The 18040-nt window shown below is 43.3% G+C and overlaps 1 protein-coding gene, 1 long non-coding RNA gene and 1 pseudogene across 6 annotated transcripts in view; all 3 read right to left on the reverse strand.

The window, feature by feature from the left end:
• LOC137240232 (uncharacterized) overlaps window positions 1-7978 on the reverse strand; it is a 98349-nt gene extending 90371 nt beyond the window's left edge. The window contains exon 1 of the long non-coding RNA XR_010949642.1: window positions 7659-7978. This is a non-coding gene — a long non-coding RNA (uncharacterized lncRNA). The remainder of the gene's footprint in view (window positions 1-7658) is intronic.
• The window catches only part of Ca-beta (Ca2+-channel-protein-beta-subunit), a 1568477-nt gene that overhangs the window by 1506762 nt on the left and 43675 nt on the right, over window positions 1-18040 (reverse strand). The gene's annotated exons all lie outside the window — the stretch shown is intronic.
• On the reverse strand, window positions 8046-10042 carry LOC137239675 (E3 ubiquitin-protein ligase RNF10-like; annotated as a pseudogene).

Consider the following 18040-nt stretch of genomic DNA (forward strand, 5'->3'; position numbering starts at 1 on the left):
CACATTATACAGTCGATTCATCGCATCAAAATCACATCATCAAACACATCCATTAGCATCACATCTTACAGTCATACACATCATATCATCATCATAACATCACATTCATCAGCTACAGTCGATCAACTAAAAACACAAGGTACGTGGTTTTGCTTGGTTGCACAAACTTTTTTTTAATTTACGTGTTTTACGTAAAAAGTGCACTCCGTGATAGTTATAAAAAGAGGCAAAGCAAGTGAAATTGTTAGATTTCGTGTTTACTAAGCACACAACGCCTTTTGACGATCGGGTAATTCCCCCCACCAGTGGTAAGGGTTACTCGACACCGCTCAAGGCAGACAGTCAGTGAATTTTTTTTTTAGTTTTTTTTCGCACTCATCACTGCACTGTGTTGTACCCCCTCGTCGTCACATACGTTGACAAAACTTGCTGTAGGTACCGTATTTTCACTTGGTTGATAGCCTTAGCTTATCTATCACGGAATTCACTTTAGTAATCAGTTTGCGAGCTGAAATAATACCAAAAGCCAAAAAGTATCACTACGTTGGGTGGTTAGTGGCTTGATCGTACAATTAAACTATATCACCTCATATTATATAGCTGTATTTTTCTCACTCTTTTCTTAATAAATATTTTAAATTGTTCGTATTCCACGTCAAGTTGAATATACAAAATTTATTTCTTTTGGTTGGGAAAGATACCCTGGTTGGCTACTCGAGGATACTCATCAGCGTTTACATCACACTTTTTGCATACACATTAAATCCTCGTTGGGATTTCTATCTGTGGTTCAAATTTTACACTATATCCACATTGGGATTACCATCTGCGTTTTTTTATTTTTTTAAACACGCCAAATTTTTTGGAAAATATTTCTATCTGTGTCCAACACACCTGTTAAGACACATTAAATATTTGCAGACGATTCTCTTCTCTGCATTGCTCATCACTGTAGACACATTAAATCCTTTCAGGATTTCTATCTGTGTTTAATATCACTTTGTACACACTAGAACTTTTCAGGATTTCTATCTGTGCTGCATATCACTACATACACACTAAATCCTCGTCAGGATTTCTTTCTATATCACTGTATACACATTAAATCCTCGTCAGGATTTCTATCTGTGGCTTACATAATCCTCGTGAGGATCTCTATAAGTGGTTCATATCACTGGCTACACATTAAATTCACATAAGATTGCTATCTGTGCTACACATTCAATCAGACCAGAATTTCAATCCGTGTGTTTTTAAAGATTTTACTTATACAGCACAATCACAGCAGTATTTATAGCTGGACTACGTTTAAAAAACAAAACACACTTATAATTTCTGCTGCGGTTGAATACACACCAACGCCACTAAGTCTTTTGCCTTCAATCTTGAACCCTTGAAAGAAACAAAATATTCAGATTAATAAAATCAATGGAGACTTATATGAGATTGGCTGATTCCATAGTCGAGTTTGAACAAGAGTTCAACTCCGCCCCGGCCGAGTCCCGAAACAAGCACACCATTGCACTACTGCAAGAGGAGCTAAGGGCACTATGGAAGAAGACCAAGTCCACATATGAAAGTCTTCTCAGCAATCCTGAGCTGTCCAAAGACGAGCTCAGCTCACTAAGAAAGAAGAATAAAAGTTGCTTCGCATGCTACCTGCAATGCATGTCTGATGTGGCGGCTGAAGCCGAAGCCATCACCCCACAGCCGGCAAAGGATGAAGACTCTTCGCGCCGTGGACATAAAATGCGACTGCCGCCTTGTGACACCGATGTATTTAAAGGCGACTACCTTTCCTGGCCAGCCTTTAGAGATATGTTCACGGCGATATACATCATAATACCGATCTGAAAGATGTCGAGAAATTATACTATTTAAAACAAAAAACGCAAGGGGAGGCAAAAGAAATAGTGGGCAGGTGCTCGTTAACAAACGAGGGTTTTGCAACCGCCTGGAAAAACTTAAGCGACAGATATGAAAATAAACGTATCCTAGTAAACACACAACTTAAACTCTTATTTAATCTGACGGCAGTCGAACAAGAGTGTGGAACCTCAATCAAAAAATTGCAACGGGAGATAAACAATTGCATCTCCGCGCTACAATGTCATAAGATTGACATCACAAATTGGGACGCAATCATAACCTACTTATGCTACACAAAACTCCCTGAATCTACATTGGCTCTTTGGGAACAGACCGTAGAACGGAAGACAGATATCCCGAAATGGGAGGATATGGACAAATTCCTGTCCAATCGCTTCCAGGCATTAGAGACGGTTTCTGATCTTAGGGGTATCAAAACTACAAAAGCACCCAAAAGTCAAAATTCGAATTCTAGGGAAAATTCTACAAAACTTGGGGTTTACCAAGCCAGCGTACCCAAATCAGCCTGTAAGATGTGCAACAGTACGGAGCACAAATTACGAAATTGCCAAAAATTCCGTAGGTTGTCTACATCAGGGAAAATCGAATTTGTAAAAGCCAATAGTTATTGTCTGAATTGTCTGTCGGGTGGACACACCGTGACACGATGCACTAGCCAATTTAATTGCAGCACGTGCCACGCAAGGCACAACACCATGCTCCATCTTCCGACAGCACAACCAAAGACGACTCCTCGAAGGTGGACTCAAAACGCCACCGACAATACACCTTAAACCTCACAGCAGGCTAGGGCAAGGATGGAGTCTGAAAAAAGACAAGATAATGCTAATCACGTCTCTTCGTGTCATGCTAACACCACTAAAGGGGTGTTATTAGGAACAGCACGTGTTAATATACACTATAATGGAGTAAAATTTTCCGCCAGAGCGCTGATAGACTCTGGGTCCGAATGCTCTTTCATAACCGAAAGACTAAAAAAGCGAATAAACCTTCCATCTAAACGTTTGCATGTGCAGGTGTCAGGAATATATAATACACCATCTGCACAGGTAAAGGAATCATGTGCGATTACGTTAGGTTCGCTTACAGACCCCTTAGTAAGCATTGATACAGTGGTCCTAGTCCTGCCTCAACTAACAGGGGACCTTCCGACTTGCCAAGTTAGCGCAACGACTCAGCAAGCGTTCCCTGATCTGATTCTGGCGGATAAGAAGTTCTTCGTTAATGAACCAGTCGACCTCATACTTGGAGGCGACGTTTATCCCCAGATCATACTAAACGGTATAGGGAAGAACGTTCTAAATACGCTTCTCGCCCAAGAAACCGTCTTCGGTTGGATATTAACCGGTCGTGCAGATGCACCTCACCCAACCAATACGCGGGTATCCTTTTTCAATGAAATTAGCCTAGACAAGCAACTAACCGCTTTCTGGGAAATTGAAAACATACCAACGAAAAAAGCCCTGACGGAAGACAATGCCTATTGCGAGGCACTATATAAAAACACAACGGAAAGGAATTCAGATGGAAGATATACCGTCGCCCTTCCATTCAAACAAAGCTTCCCAAAAACCGTCTGTTTGGGCCCATCTCTCAGTTCTATCGGAACGAGACACGCCTAGCCAAGACACCGGCCCTACAGACGGAATACAATAGGGTACTGACAGAATACGTCACGTTAGGGCACATGTCTAAGGTGCACACCGTAGTACCACTACTTCTTGCCGCATCATGCGGTTATCAAAGAGGAAAGTACAACGACTAAAGTGAGGGTCGTGTTCAACGCGTCGTGCCCGACTTCCAATGGCACAAGCCTGAACGATGTGCTACACACCGGCCCAGTACTTCAATCCGACTTAACAATACTGCTCCTCCGATGGAGATTCTACAAGTACGTTTTCAACAGCGACATTGAGAAGATGTACAGGCAAATTTGGGTAAAGGAAAATCAAACCCAATACCAAAGAATAGTTTTTCGACTCAAAGCGGAGGACCCTGTCAGCGTGTTTGAGCTCAACACGGTAACCTTTGGGGTAAACTGTGCCCCCTTTCTAGCGATCAGAACCCTACATCAACTTGCTGATGACGTCGAGGCATCTCTGCCAACCGCAGCGCACATCTTGCGAAACAGTATGTACGTCGATGACGTCCTTGCAGGGGGGCATAGCATCGAGGCAGCAATCGCGGCTCGCGATGAAATCACAGCTGCATTAAAGTCAGCAGGATTCCCTCTGCGAAAGTGGACCTCTAATTGCAGTAGGATACTACAGGGCATACCCAAACCTCACAGGCTTACGGAAGACTTTCTGGAGTTCGAGGACGCGAGCATGGTAAAAACCCTAGGCATCCGTTGGAACGCGCATTCCGACTATTTTTATTTCACAGCGAAACCAATCGAAAACCAGGACATCTTAACAAAGAGGGCGATCCTATCTACCATCGCCAAACTCTTCGACCCGTTATGCTGGCTTGCTCCAGTTATCATCGTAGCCAAGATACTAATGCAGAACATTTGGCTGGAGGGGAAGGATTGGCATGAACCGGTATCCGCAATCACTTTAGATCGGTGGCAAACCTTTATGCAGGAGTACCCCGCCATTAACCGGATTCGTACACCTCGGTGGGTGCACTTCACCCCAACCAACGATATAGAAATTCACGGCTTCTGTGACGCGTCCGAAAAAGCATACGCGGCTACGGTTTACGTGCGAGCTAGGATCAACGATAGGACATACGTTAGTCTACTCATGGCAAAAACGAGGGTGGCACCAGTAAAAACAATTTCACTACCAAGATTGGAGTTATGCGGTGCCGTCTTGCTGGCTGAGACTTTGGAAACTGTGATGGAGAACCTGAACTTAGGCACATTTAACCTTCACCTATGGACAGATTCGACCATCGGCCTAGCATGGATTCGAAAACTCCCGTGTTCCTGGTCAACATTTGTAGCTCACAGGGTGACAAAAATCGTGGAGAAGGTAGGAACGAAAGTATGGCATCATGTCGAGTCCGCATCAAATCCAGCGGACTTTTCCAGCAGAGGACTTCCAGCCACGGACCTAGTCGACAACTCTTTGTGGTGGCAGGGACCTTCTTGGCTGAAAGAAGGCAAAGCGGAATGGCCATCTCAAGGCGAACAGGAGTACCATACAAATATCGAAGAAAAACGAGTACAAGTGCATGCAGCAACGAACATCAACAATAGCGAGGATATTCTTGATCGGTTTTCCGATCTATCAAGAGCGTTGCGGGTAATCTCCTACATTATAAGATTCGCCAATAGAACCCATCCAAAAACTAAAGCGTTCTTTAAAGCAGAGTCGTACCAGTTATCGCCTGACGAAATCAAGGCTACGACTAGCCGCCTCATCAGGATATCCCAAACAAACCACTATGCCGAAGAAATAAGCTCTCTGAGAGCTAGGAAACCCATCGCGGCCAAAAGCGAGATTCTCTCCCTAGACCCCTTTATCGACGAAGATAATGTCCTTCGGGTGGGGGGTCGTCTCAGCGCATCCAGGGACGTTCCCGTCGACGAGCGTCACCCGATAATCCTCCCTTACGCCTGCCGACTCACCCGTCTCCTAGTCCAGTTTGTCCACACCATTTCCGTACATGGCGGAAACCAACTGATGCTGCGGCTCCTACGCATACAATACTGGATACCTCGGGTCAAAAACATGATCCGATCCATCATACACAACTGCAAGGCTTGTACGCTATTCCGCAAACGTTCTCCGACGCAACTCATGGGAACCCTCCCTGCGGAACGCACTACCTTTAGCAGGGCATTTACCAACAACGGGGTGGATTTCGCAGGACCGTTTGACATCAAGTCTTACAGCGGACGAGGATGTCGCATATCTAAGGGTTACGTCTGCCTATTCGTCTGCTTTGCGACTAAGGCGATCCACTTAGAGGCGACTAGCGACCTCAGCACCGCCGCGTTTCTAGCAGCATTTAGTCGGTTTGTCGCCAGACGAGGATGCCCGAAAAACCTCTATTCCGACAACAGAACGAACTTTGTCGGTGCGTCGAGGGCTCTCCGCTCAGAGTTCAGGGCATTCCTCGTTGATGCGCGCAACCAAACCCTCTCTAAATATGCTCACCAAACCCTTACATGGCATTTCATACCAGCAGCTGCTCCTCATATGGGCGGGCTGTGGGAAGCGGGAGTTAAGAGTTTCAAAACCCATTTCAAAAAGATCGCATCGGATCATAAATTTACTCTCGAGGAGTTTAGCACCCTCCTGTGCAGGATTGAATCCTGTCTCAACTCCCGACCCCTGAGCCCATCTTCAAATGACCCGTCTAACTTGGAGCCACTTACTCCAGGCCATTTCCTAGTAGGAGGGCACCTGTTAGCTCCACCGGAGATCGACGTCAGCGATAATCGCGCATCACTCGTCAATCGATAGGAAAAACTCAAGGCGCTGCATCAAACCTTCTGCAAACGGTGGAAAACGGAGTATCTCACCGAATTGCAGAAGCGCGTTAAGTGGAAGCATCCACAACCAAACCTTAAACAGGTAGACCTAGTCGTCATTAAGGAGGATAATCTGCCCCCCCAATGAATGGAGACTAGGTGGGATAGCCAATCTTCATTATGGCCCCGATAACCGAGTTCGATTCGTCGAACTGGATACGGCAAGGGGACAAACCACCAGACCAATCACGAAATTGGTCCTACTACCACCCTCCAGTGAGGGTGAGAAAGATCTGTAACTTCAACCCGCTTAACCCAGCTCTCGTTCACCCCGAACGAGGCCAACAGAATCCTAAAGCAGATCAACTATCCGCCACCGAATACAATTACACCCAGAGAAAATATGAACTGGGGAAAATACACAACTCACTTCATCGCGTATTGTATCCTTCCGCCCCTAAACTGAAAGAATCAAAACCATCAGTCAGTCCAGACGCCTATAACCACTCGGTACATAGATGTTACTTTTATTAATGGTTGGAAAGATTTCGAAATAACAAGTTTCCTTCGTAAACAAAAACACAACAGGGCTAGAATACTGGACTAGACTTATATTATTAGCATCAGAAAACGTAAGAAGCCTTTTCATGTTTATGTTATTAGCATCAGAAAACGTAAGAAGCCCTTTCAACGTTAAAATATTTACGAAATTGATCACAATAACCATAGAAAAAATAATAATAAAAATGCGTGGAGAAGATCTTGATTTCGAACTTCGAAAGCCTACATCTACATTTTGCAAACTAGCTTCGAAAAACGGTAAAGAGAGAAGATCTTGATTTCAAACTTCGAAAGCCTACTTACTAGCTTCGAAAATGGAAAAAACAAATGTTTATCTTATTTATTTATGGCTCATAAAAATTCAACAACAACCCAGGTGCTGTACAATTAGGCAATTCACGAGGTCTCCTATTCACCGATTGTGCTATGTTTCACTAAAATGTTCTATTGGAAACCATGAAAACAACTCAGAGCTTAAGACTCAATTACACAAGTGTAATTTTTATGTTTTCTAAGCACATTTTTTGAAATGTAAAAAATTGCAAAAAAGGCCACTAATGTTCAGAAAATTAAAAATGTACTAAGTAGAAATTTTTGACCATCTAAAGTAAACATCTTCGACTGGCATATGACTCCAAAAATGATTGAAAACTATATTCAGTTTTCGATCATCAAAGTATTCATATGGATAACAGTCTCCCTACGCTCCAAAGGGGATCTGAGTTCCACGTCGCTATCCTTCGATAGACTAAAAATAAGAGATGTTTTCTGTAACACTTACCAGACCAGCTGAGGCCTACTAGTTTTGTTAAGGCACCTTATCCACCAACGCTGTATCCATGGGAATCTCACATTCGTCAAGTGCAGCTTGGAGTACTGTCCAACACCACGTCTATAATTGCCCATCCAACGACATAAATGAGAGCCCACGGTAAACTTTGAGGCAGTGGAGTGATACCGGCAAGCGATGCATGCTGTAAATGCGTTAAGGGGTGTCGGACCAAGATGTAGGAAAGGATGGATCAGACATGATGTGTGCAGCTAGGGGATCCGATTTACAAGTCTGAAACAAAATTAACAACCAATGAAACTACCTTGCAACGAAACCACCGCAGGGTGAACAACCTACCATCAGCGCTCTGGCGGAGGGTTTCACTCCGTTGTGGAGTTCGCGTTCGATAACTTGTAAAATATCATTTCTTTTTGCAATCAAAATTTTTTGAAAAGCGTTTGCATTCATTACTTGCCGACAGCAGTGGATACATGTCGTTATGTAAATTGTTGTTAGGTTTGTATTTTTCTATCATCATGCAGCCCTTTTTTGTGCCGCATTAACTGAAACGTAATTTCATCATCAACGTTGAATTGGCGTTGTTGTACAACTGTAGTACTTTTGAAATCAGCTATATGAATTGCTTCATAACATATGGGGCACTTACGCCAAGTTTTATCGCTTAGAGCTAAATAGTGTAGAATACATGGCCAGCAATATGCATGGCCACAACGTGTCAATTTAGCTGCTATCGGTGGATAGAGGCAAATCGGGCATTGGGGTTCTTCTTCAGTTTGAATGTTTATTTGGTCCATTAGATGCCAATCCATTAAAGTGTCAGGTTAAGCATACATGTTTCGCTTTACACCCGAATGAACGACGAATTGGAAATTTGCTTGTAAAAACTGCTCTTTATTATAACGCTGACGTCTGCTGAGTAGCTCCTCCAGTTGCACCGCTACCTCCTTTACGTCCGAAAACATTAAAACGACAAGCATTGTCAGTATCACGTGGAGCATAATGAAAATTCAGCAAATGATTGAAATTCTGCTTCTTGCTGCCTGGAGCATATACGGAATTCTGCTCATATTCAATATGTTGCCGAAACCTTTTTTGGTCAAATCACCGGTGACAGCCGGCTCACCAACAGTGGCTAATCCAGCGCCGGCAGAAGAAACATCGTCAAACTCTCGTGCAATGCCGTCTTCGTCAATGTCAGCTGCACAGCTGCTATCAAAGTTGTTGCCACCGCTACCGCCACCACCGCCGCCGCGTTGGCGTGGCCGCTCATCAACATTGGGACGGGCTTTAACGCTAGGATACTGCCTTGAGTTGTGTTGAGGATCGATACGAGTTGTGGATTGTTGTTCGCATCGTCGTGAATTACGTGGATTGGCTTGTAAATCTGAAACTGGCTTGCGCACGGATAGTTCAGAAGGTTGACATGCCCTTGATGAGCCCGTTAAATTGTTTTGTTTCTTGTTCTCCATTTTTATTTAAACCGAAAACAGCTGAAGCACAGCACGAAGCTGAGCGAAATTGAAAAACGAAGCTACTCCTCCTCGACAGCGAACTGCTACAGATGTTTTCTCCAAATGGAGGTTTATGCACTTTATTAATTCGAGACATTTTTATTGAGCCATGATTTTAACTACAAAAATACACGAAAATTTACGTCGTGTAGAAGTTTAATGCACGAAGTATTTTTGCTTGCGAAAATGAGATGAAAAACTCGTAGCCGAGTTCCTAGTACAGCAACGGCTGACGTCGACGAATTTAGTCAGCGATTTCAATAAACGTTTGTGGCTTTTCCCAGCACACAAAAGTCTTAGCACATTAATATATTAACTTTAATTAGATGAAAGATTGAACGGGAAAATTCAAACTTCCGAAAATACCAGAAAGTAACCCAAATCTCGAAATACTTTTTCCACTTCAACTAGGTTTACGGTAATATTACATCCAGAACCGTTTGTTGTTGGTTTTGTTATTGCTGTTATGTTGCTAACGTTAAGGGTGGGGAAGGTGTATTCGATAATATCACAGAATTATCTGGTTTCGTTTTAGACTGCGGCTTATGTGCATTGGCTAATGCATACAATTCCGAAATTATTGTTTCAAAATACCATTTATCCTAAAGCTGATAACTATGTTTGCGCATAGTAACTAGTTCCCAATAGAATGCACGTAAAATAAGCCATGTTGTTTCGCACTGACCCGGCGTGACGCCACCACCCTTCGTAAATGCAACATTGGTCCACGTTTTCGCATATGCTACATCCACCTTTGTGCAATTCTCCATTGAAAATGATTTGGACACACTTTCAGTGAGCGTAATTACAGCTGGATATTTTTTCATAGCAACCAGTAGACAAAAAATGATTGGTGTGAACCAATCGATCATTTCAAAGATATATTTAGAGGGAGTGTGAAGACTTGTAAACAGTAAGTGGCATTTTTATACTCAGTTGAGCAGAACTCACAGAGTATATTTAGTTTGATTGGATAACGGTTGTACATATATAAAGGAATCGAGATAGATATAGACTTCCATATATCAAAATAATCAGGATCGAAAAAAAATTTGATTGAGCCATGTCCGTCCGTCCGTCCGTCCGTTAACACGATAACTTGAGTAAATTTTGAGGTATCTTGATGAAATTTGGTATGTAGGTTCCTGAGCACTCATCTCAGATCGCTATTTAAAATGAACGATATCGGACTATAACCACGCCCACTTTTTCGATATCGAAAATTTCGAAAAACCGAAAAAGTGCGATAATTCATTACAAAAGACAGATAAAGCGACGAAACACGGTAGATGCATTGAAGTTATGACGCAGAATAGAAAATTAGTAAAATTTTGGACAATGGGCGTGGCACCGCCCAATTTTAAAAGAAGGTAATTTAAAATTTTGCAAGCTGTAATTTGGCAGTCGTTGAAGATATCATGATGAAATTTGGCAGGAACGTTACTCCTATAACTATATGTACGCTTAATAAAAATTAGCAAAATCAGAGAAGGACCACGCCCACTTTTAAAAAAAATGTTTTTTAAACTAAAATTTTAACAAAAAATTTAATATCTTTACAGTATATAGGTAAATTATGCCAACATTCAACTCCAGTAATGATATGGCGCAACAAAATACAAAAATAAAAGAAAATTTCAAAATGCGCGTGGCTTCGCCCTTTTTCATTTAATTTGTCTAGGATACTTTTAACGCCATAAGTCGAACAAAAATTAACCAATCCTTTTGAAATTTGGTTAGGGCATAGATTTTATTACGTTAACTGTTTTCTGTGAAAATGGACGAAATCGGTTGATACCACGCCCAGTTTTTATACACAGTCGTTCGTCTGTTATTCCGTTAACACGATAACTTGAGCAAAAATCGACATATCTTTAATGAACTTAATTCACGTGCTTACTTGAACTCACTTTATCTTGGTATGAAAAATGAACGAAATCCGACTATGACCACGCCCACTTTTTCGATATCGAAAATTACGAAAAATGAAAAAAAAGCCATAATTCTATACCAAATACGAAAAAAGAGATGAAACATGGTTAGGTAATTGGATTGTTTTATTGACACGAAATATAACTTTAGAAAAAACTTTATAAAATGGTTGTAACACCTACCATATTAAGTAGAAGAAAATGAAAAGTTCTGCAGGGCGAAATAAAAAACCCTTAAAATCTTGGCGGATATTACATATATAAATAAATTAGCGGTATCCAACAGATGATGTTCTGGGTCACCCTGGTCCACATTTTGGTCGATATCTGGAAAACGCCTCCACATATACAACTACCACCACTCCCTTTTAAAACTCTCATTAATACCTTTAATTTGATACCCATATCGTACAAACTCATTCTAGAGTCACCCCTGGTCCACCTTTATGGCGATATCTCGAAAAGGCGTCCACCTATAGAACTAAGCCCCACGCCCTTTTAAAATACTCATTAACACCTTTCATTTGATACCCATATCGTACAAACATATTCTAAAGTCACCCCTGGTCCACCTTTATGGCGATATCTCGAAAAGGCGAACACCTATGGAACGAAGGCCCACTCCCTTTTAAAAATACTCATTAGCACCTTTCATTTGATACCCATATCGTACAAAGTCTAGCGTCACCCCTGGTCCACCTTTATTGCGATACCTCGAAAAGGCGTCCACCTATAGAACTAAGGCCCACTCCCTTTTAAAATACTCATTAACTCCTTTCGTTTGATATCCATATTGCACAAACGAATTCTAGAGTCACCCCTGGCCCACCTTTATGGCGATATCTCGAAACGGCGTCCACCTATGGAACTAAGGATTACTCCCTTTTAAAATACTCATTAACACCTTTCTCTTGATACCCATATTGTGCAAACAAATTCTAGGGTCACCCCTGGTCCACCTTTATGGCGATATCTCGAAACGGTGTCCACCTATGGAACTAATGATTACTCCCTTTTAAAATACTCATTAACACCTTTCATTTGATACCCATATCGTACAAACGCATTCTAGAGTCACCCCTGGTCCACCTTTTTGGCGATATCTCGAAAAGGCGACCACCTATACAACAACCACCACTCCCTTTTAAAAACCTCTTTAATACCTTTAATTTGATACCCATATCGTATAAACACATTCTAGAGTCACCCGTGGTCCACCTTTATGGCGATATTTCGAAACGGCATCCACCTATAATACTAAGGCCCACTCCCTTTTAAAATACTCATTAACACCATTCGTTTGATGCCCATATTGTACAAACAAATTCTAGGGTCACCCCTGGCCCGCCTTTGTGGCAATATCTCGAAACGGCGTCCACCTATGGAACTAAGGATTACTCTCATTTAAAATACTCATTAACACCTTTCATTTGATACCCATATCGTACAAACGCATTCTAGAGTCAACCCTGATCCACCTTTATGGCTATATCCCTAAATGGCGTCCACCTATAGAACTATGGCCCACTCCCTCATAAAATACTTATTAGTGCCTTTCATTTGTGACATATGTCATATAAACACATTCCAGGGTTTCCCTCGGTTCATTTTCCTACATGGTTATTTTCCCTTATGTTGTCACCATAGCTCTCAACTGAGTATGTAATGTTCGGTTACACCCGAACTTAACCCTCCTTACTTGTTAATATATGTGGCGTAAAGAATGGCAAAATATGTTCTAATTCGCTGTATGGTTTCGTTAACGCCGCTGAACCGCTCAGATTACGTTGCATGACTGTCCATTCGCAACGTGTCTGGATTTGTATCCAATATTTCATTGATTTGTAGCTGTGTACCTGAAACGAAATAAAAGAGTACCTGAAATGAAATAAAAGAATAAAAAAATTAGCAAAATTTATAAAAGTATCAAAAGGGAACGATACTAGTATACTTACCCAGAACAAGTTTTCTTCATAGTGAAAATTCATTCAAAATGTCTCTATACTCATTTCCATGAATAAATGACATTTTGAATGAACGAATCAAGGTTGCCACTCGATGACATTTGCTTTTGTCTTTTCTTACGCCGTAAACACATTGCGTGCGATCCCATGGGATCACAAGTCGGGACCGTGGGATCCAACAAACACGAGTGTTAGTACCCGAACAAAAAAATCAACTAACGAAAACCCCGAAGATACAGCCTGGTTTCACTGAAAACAAATGCGCCAGGTTGTATTTCGATAGGTTTTTTGACATTCGGCCGTTTTCGCTTCTTTATTTTTTGACAAAAGTTTGTAGTTTGAAAATGTGTGCCTAAAAACACAGAGGGGCACCACTCGAGACCGAAATAATTTTCGCGGTTTATTTGCATGGTTTTCATTGTTAAAAGGTTAGTGCACAATCAAAATGTAAAACATAAACAAAAACATGTCACACTCAATAGTGGTCTCGCTTTCATGATAGGAATTGTTTTTGTGTACTGAACTCCCGATAAAGTTTCGTCAGTCTTTTTAGCTTAAAATCCAAGCAAGAATAAAGTAGTGTCATATATGCTTTCGATACTACAAACAAGGGAGAAATTAAACTTTTTCGAAAAGACTATAAATTTTATGTCGTGTCAGAACTCTGATGCGAGCTTTCCCTAAATAATTGCATGACATGACCATTATGACTCATTACGCCGCCAAATTGGCAGCACCGCACAGCTGCCTCATTCCAATGAGTGGAAGAGTTATCAGCTGACAGCTCTACAAATTGCCACACTCGATAGTGTAGCCTATTCCCGCCAGGGTTGCGTTGAAATCAACAAATACACCACAATGTGTGTTTCTCACACAATATGGCCCAAATCAACACCAAGAGTGTTCCCAGACAGCGGATGAAGGCCTCTTTCCATCTGTCGCACATTTTATCTGCACGACGTCATTTGACTAGTCATTTTACAGTCAGTCGTAGGTTATATTCATAGTCACATTTGCATGGGCGTGGGTAAGTTTTATGACCAAATTTTTGTAGGGCAATTACAAGGAGCCGTGACAACACACGGGTTTACCGTGATACCATATGCATTCCACATGAATCCCTTACCCCGAGTACGCCAACCAATATGTCATCCAGAATCGAGCCCTGGTATCCGGCCATTAGCCACCCAACCAACCGGTGCAGCGATATTACTAAACGCTACCATTTCCAGCCATGCCTGGATTTGCATTCAAACGCTCCAAAACCGAGGCACGCCCCAATGCCATCACCATCGCTTGCCGTCTGTGCACCAAACCGCACGGAGTGCGATTGTGCCCAATCTACCGTGGTATGTCGACTGAGGAGCGACTACGTGCAGTACTCATTCATCGCTATTGTCCCAACTGCCTATCCCCGTTCCACCGCCTGGAAATATGCCCCAGCCAAGACCGATGCCGACGTTGCAGTGAACCACATCACACGACGCTACATATGCACGAGGATCAGCCGTCGCCACCTCAAAGCAAGCACGACGACGACGATGCGAGCTCGGATGGGGTCCTCTCCATCCATGTCACGGAGCAAACGAAGTCATGGGCCCAGCAAGTCGAGGAGGAAGAGGAAGAAGAGAGGCTGGCCAATGCAGCAAATGTAGCCCAATCGGGCAGATTAGAAACGCCGAGATTCCGGCCACCACTACGTCACGAGAGACCCGAGAACCGCTCGCCTATGCACGGCGCTTTCGCGCGCTTACAAATCGGGGATGGCGCGGGGACACGTCCTTTCCGCCCATCGCACCGCCCTACTGGTAAACAGCGTGACGACGCCGAACCGCGTCCGTCCCGCTCGTCATGACAGTTCACTGGGAGGGCTGCCCCTAATAAGATGCGCAACAACCTTCGAGCTCTCGTGAGGTAACAACAAACCCCCACTGGCTTCAGGAGTGGTAGACTCCGGGACAATTTAGCGGCACCGACTATAACTCGAGCATTGATAGCCATCGCGCCGACAGCCATAGTCCGAATTGAGGCAGGAGGGCGTTTACACCTGGTCCGCGCCCTGTTAGATGCCTGCGCTCTCACCAGCATTATCGATGCCAATCTGTGCAAGGATCTACACCTGGAGCGTAACAATACCGCACGTCTTTCGAGGTGCACCGTCGTTCTTCGAGGGAAGTATGGGGTAGCGGGAAAGATCACGACCCAAGCCACCGTAATAGCAAACTATGCCAGGTTAAACCCCACGGCAAATCTGGACCCGTCGGTAGCGGCCCCATTCCAGTTCATGAAGCTGGCCGATCCGACATTTTACCGATCGTCGCCAGTGTTGCTCACTATGGGCGCCGACGTCTACGCCAGTATTATGGTCGGAGGCACACCCACGTCGACTGTCGGCGGGCTCCTCACCCAAGCCACAATTTTCGGCCTCGTCGTGTTTGGAGCCCACCCACTATAAAAATTTTAATTATACCACAAGGTGCATTTTAAACCAAGCAACCCCACGTACTTGAATACTAACGCTTTTCTTTTTCATCCACAGTTCAGCGAGGCTGCATTACTGCGAGCACGGATGTCCGCCGGAGATCGTACTTACGATCCAACTATACATACATATCATATTTTTTAAATTTAGTTAGTTTATCCTGCCCTGGGAAGGTTGCTGGCGTACTCACCGAGTTTCAAGTTGCTCGCCGCAAGGGGGCCGGCATGTTTAGGCCACCAGCCTAAATATTTCGGACCACCCTAACACGCACATTAATTATTTTGTTATTAATACCGGTAAGGGCTAACACCAGCCGAGAGCTAACTTTGAAGGGGAAAAACTCAACGAAAGTTAGCTATCGGCAGGTGCCGCGGACTTGTTCGCGGTCTTGGCTCCTTCTTCTATTTTGGAACGTTCACGAGCCAACAGCTAGCCCAAGGTGAGTTATACAAACCAACCATTTTCCACATTTTTCATTGTTTCCTAAGTTGTGATTCCCATTATAATTAATATTTGAAATTACTAATTTTCCTACATGTGAATTTGCCAAGTGCATAGTAAAGTGTGCTGTAATTAATTCTCTGCTTTGTGGGGTTATATATTTTTCCAATTTAATATTTGCGATTGTTATTGATTCTAGATTTCCAATTAATCACTTGCCTAAATTTAAATGTGCACATGCCCTTTGGATTTGAATTTATTAAACCCCTTGCAATAAACAAAGCAAAGAGTGTTCTCTTTAATATAGTGAATAAAAATTGTTATTGTGTGATACTAACTAGGTCTTTTCTTTTATTTGCGACGCACCCGCCCGACTTCCTGGGTCTACACTGCCCCGCAAAACACCAACAATCCCGAGATCGACCCGTGTGCGCCTACCCACTGCCGGTTTCAGACGCACCCAGGCCGAACATTGGTCCTCCTCACCAAGAACTCAAAGCACCTTTTTGTCATACAGTCCACATATCAACCTGCACAGCACATTTGCATACCATAAAAATGTTTGCCAAAAAATTCATCGATAGGATCGTTTGCCGCAGCAGCCAAACATAACAACGGAAAAAGTGGGGCTTTTATATTAGACACAAGTGACCAGAGCCACAGCATATCTGCTTTTTGTCAAAGGATTTGCCCCAGCAGCCAAAAATAACACCCACTTTGAGCGTTACATACTATACAACACGATATTATTAACAGCCACCGGAGCCACAGCCATCACAAAAAACAATAAGGAGTAAGTGTTGTATTTCTTGCCACTTTTTTTTTTGAGTGTTGATTAGTGAAAAATAAAGAAATAACGCGTATTGTGCGCGAAAAAAGTGAAATCAGACAAGGATAAACGCGGGGCCGCCTCCATTTCCGCTCTCGCGGTCTTTCCTGTGGACATTATACCCAGAGCAGGTCTGCAATGCAGATCTTGCTGTGAGTTTAGTCTCTTGAATCGCAGCGATTCGGATGTTGTGCCGTTTCATGAAATCGACTATCTCCGCGATCTTCCCAGTTAATCAATTACAGTTTAACTGCAGAATTCTGAAGTGCAACGGGGGAGACGTCGTCACTCTAGGAGTAAGAGATGGGTGACTACACCTGGGTTGTGAAAGGCTAGGACGCAACTGCTGTTGTGGCCCTGGGACTGCACGTTGTTGTTGTTGTTATAGCAATGTTTCGCCCCACCTAATAGCTGCGACCGATCACAAATTGTCATCAATATCCTCTAACGGGAGTCCCAGGAAACTTGCTGTTTCGACAGGGGTGGACAATAATGAAAGCGGTGTGGGGGGAGATGGTTGGTGTCATGTGGGGACACATTGCAAGCGGGGCATACATTTTGTATGTCGGGGTTGATTCCGGATATGTAAGAGTTTAACCTGTTACAGTATCCAGAACGAAGTTGAGCCAGAGTGACTAGCGTTTCCCTGGGGAGTATGCGTTCCTCTTCCGCAAGTTTTGGGTACTGTTCCCCGAGTACTGGATTCACCGGGCAATTCCCGGCATAAAGGTCCGACGCCTGTTTGTGGAGTTCACCAAGGACCTGCTTGTGTTTTTTTCCTTCATACGGCTGAGTTCTCAGGTGCCGTATTTCCTCAAAATGCTTACGGAGATGACTCCTTAAGTCCCTAGGCGGTGCTGGCTCATCAATCAGATGTCTGTTGGGATGCCCAGGTTTCTGGGTATTAAACAGGAACTGTTTGGTTAGCATCTCATTTCTCTCCCTGATGGGAGGAGTATTCTCGCCTCATTATGTAGATGGTGTTCTGGGGACATAAGAAGACAGCTCGTGGCGGTTCTGAGCGCAGTATTTTGGCAGGCCTGTAGCTTCTTCCAGTGGGTAGTTTTTAGGCTTGGCGACCATATAGGGGTCGCGTAGCACGCAAACGGCTGGCCAATTGCTTTGTATGTGGTAATGAGCGTTTCTTTGTCTTTTCCCCAAGTACTGCCAGCAAGGGATTTGAGGATTTTATTACGGCTCTGGATTTTCGGA

This window comes from Eurosta solidaginis, chromosome 2, assembly GCF_040869045.1.
Source record: "Eurosta solidaginis isolate ZX-2024a chromosome 2, ASM4086904v1, whole genome shotgun sequence".
NCBI lineage: Eukaryota > Metazoa > Arthropoda > Insecta > Diptera > Tephritidae > Eurosta > Eurosta solidaginis.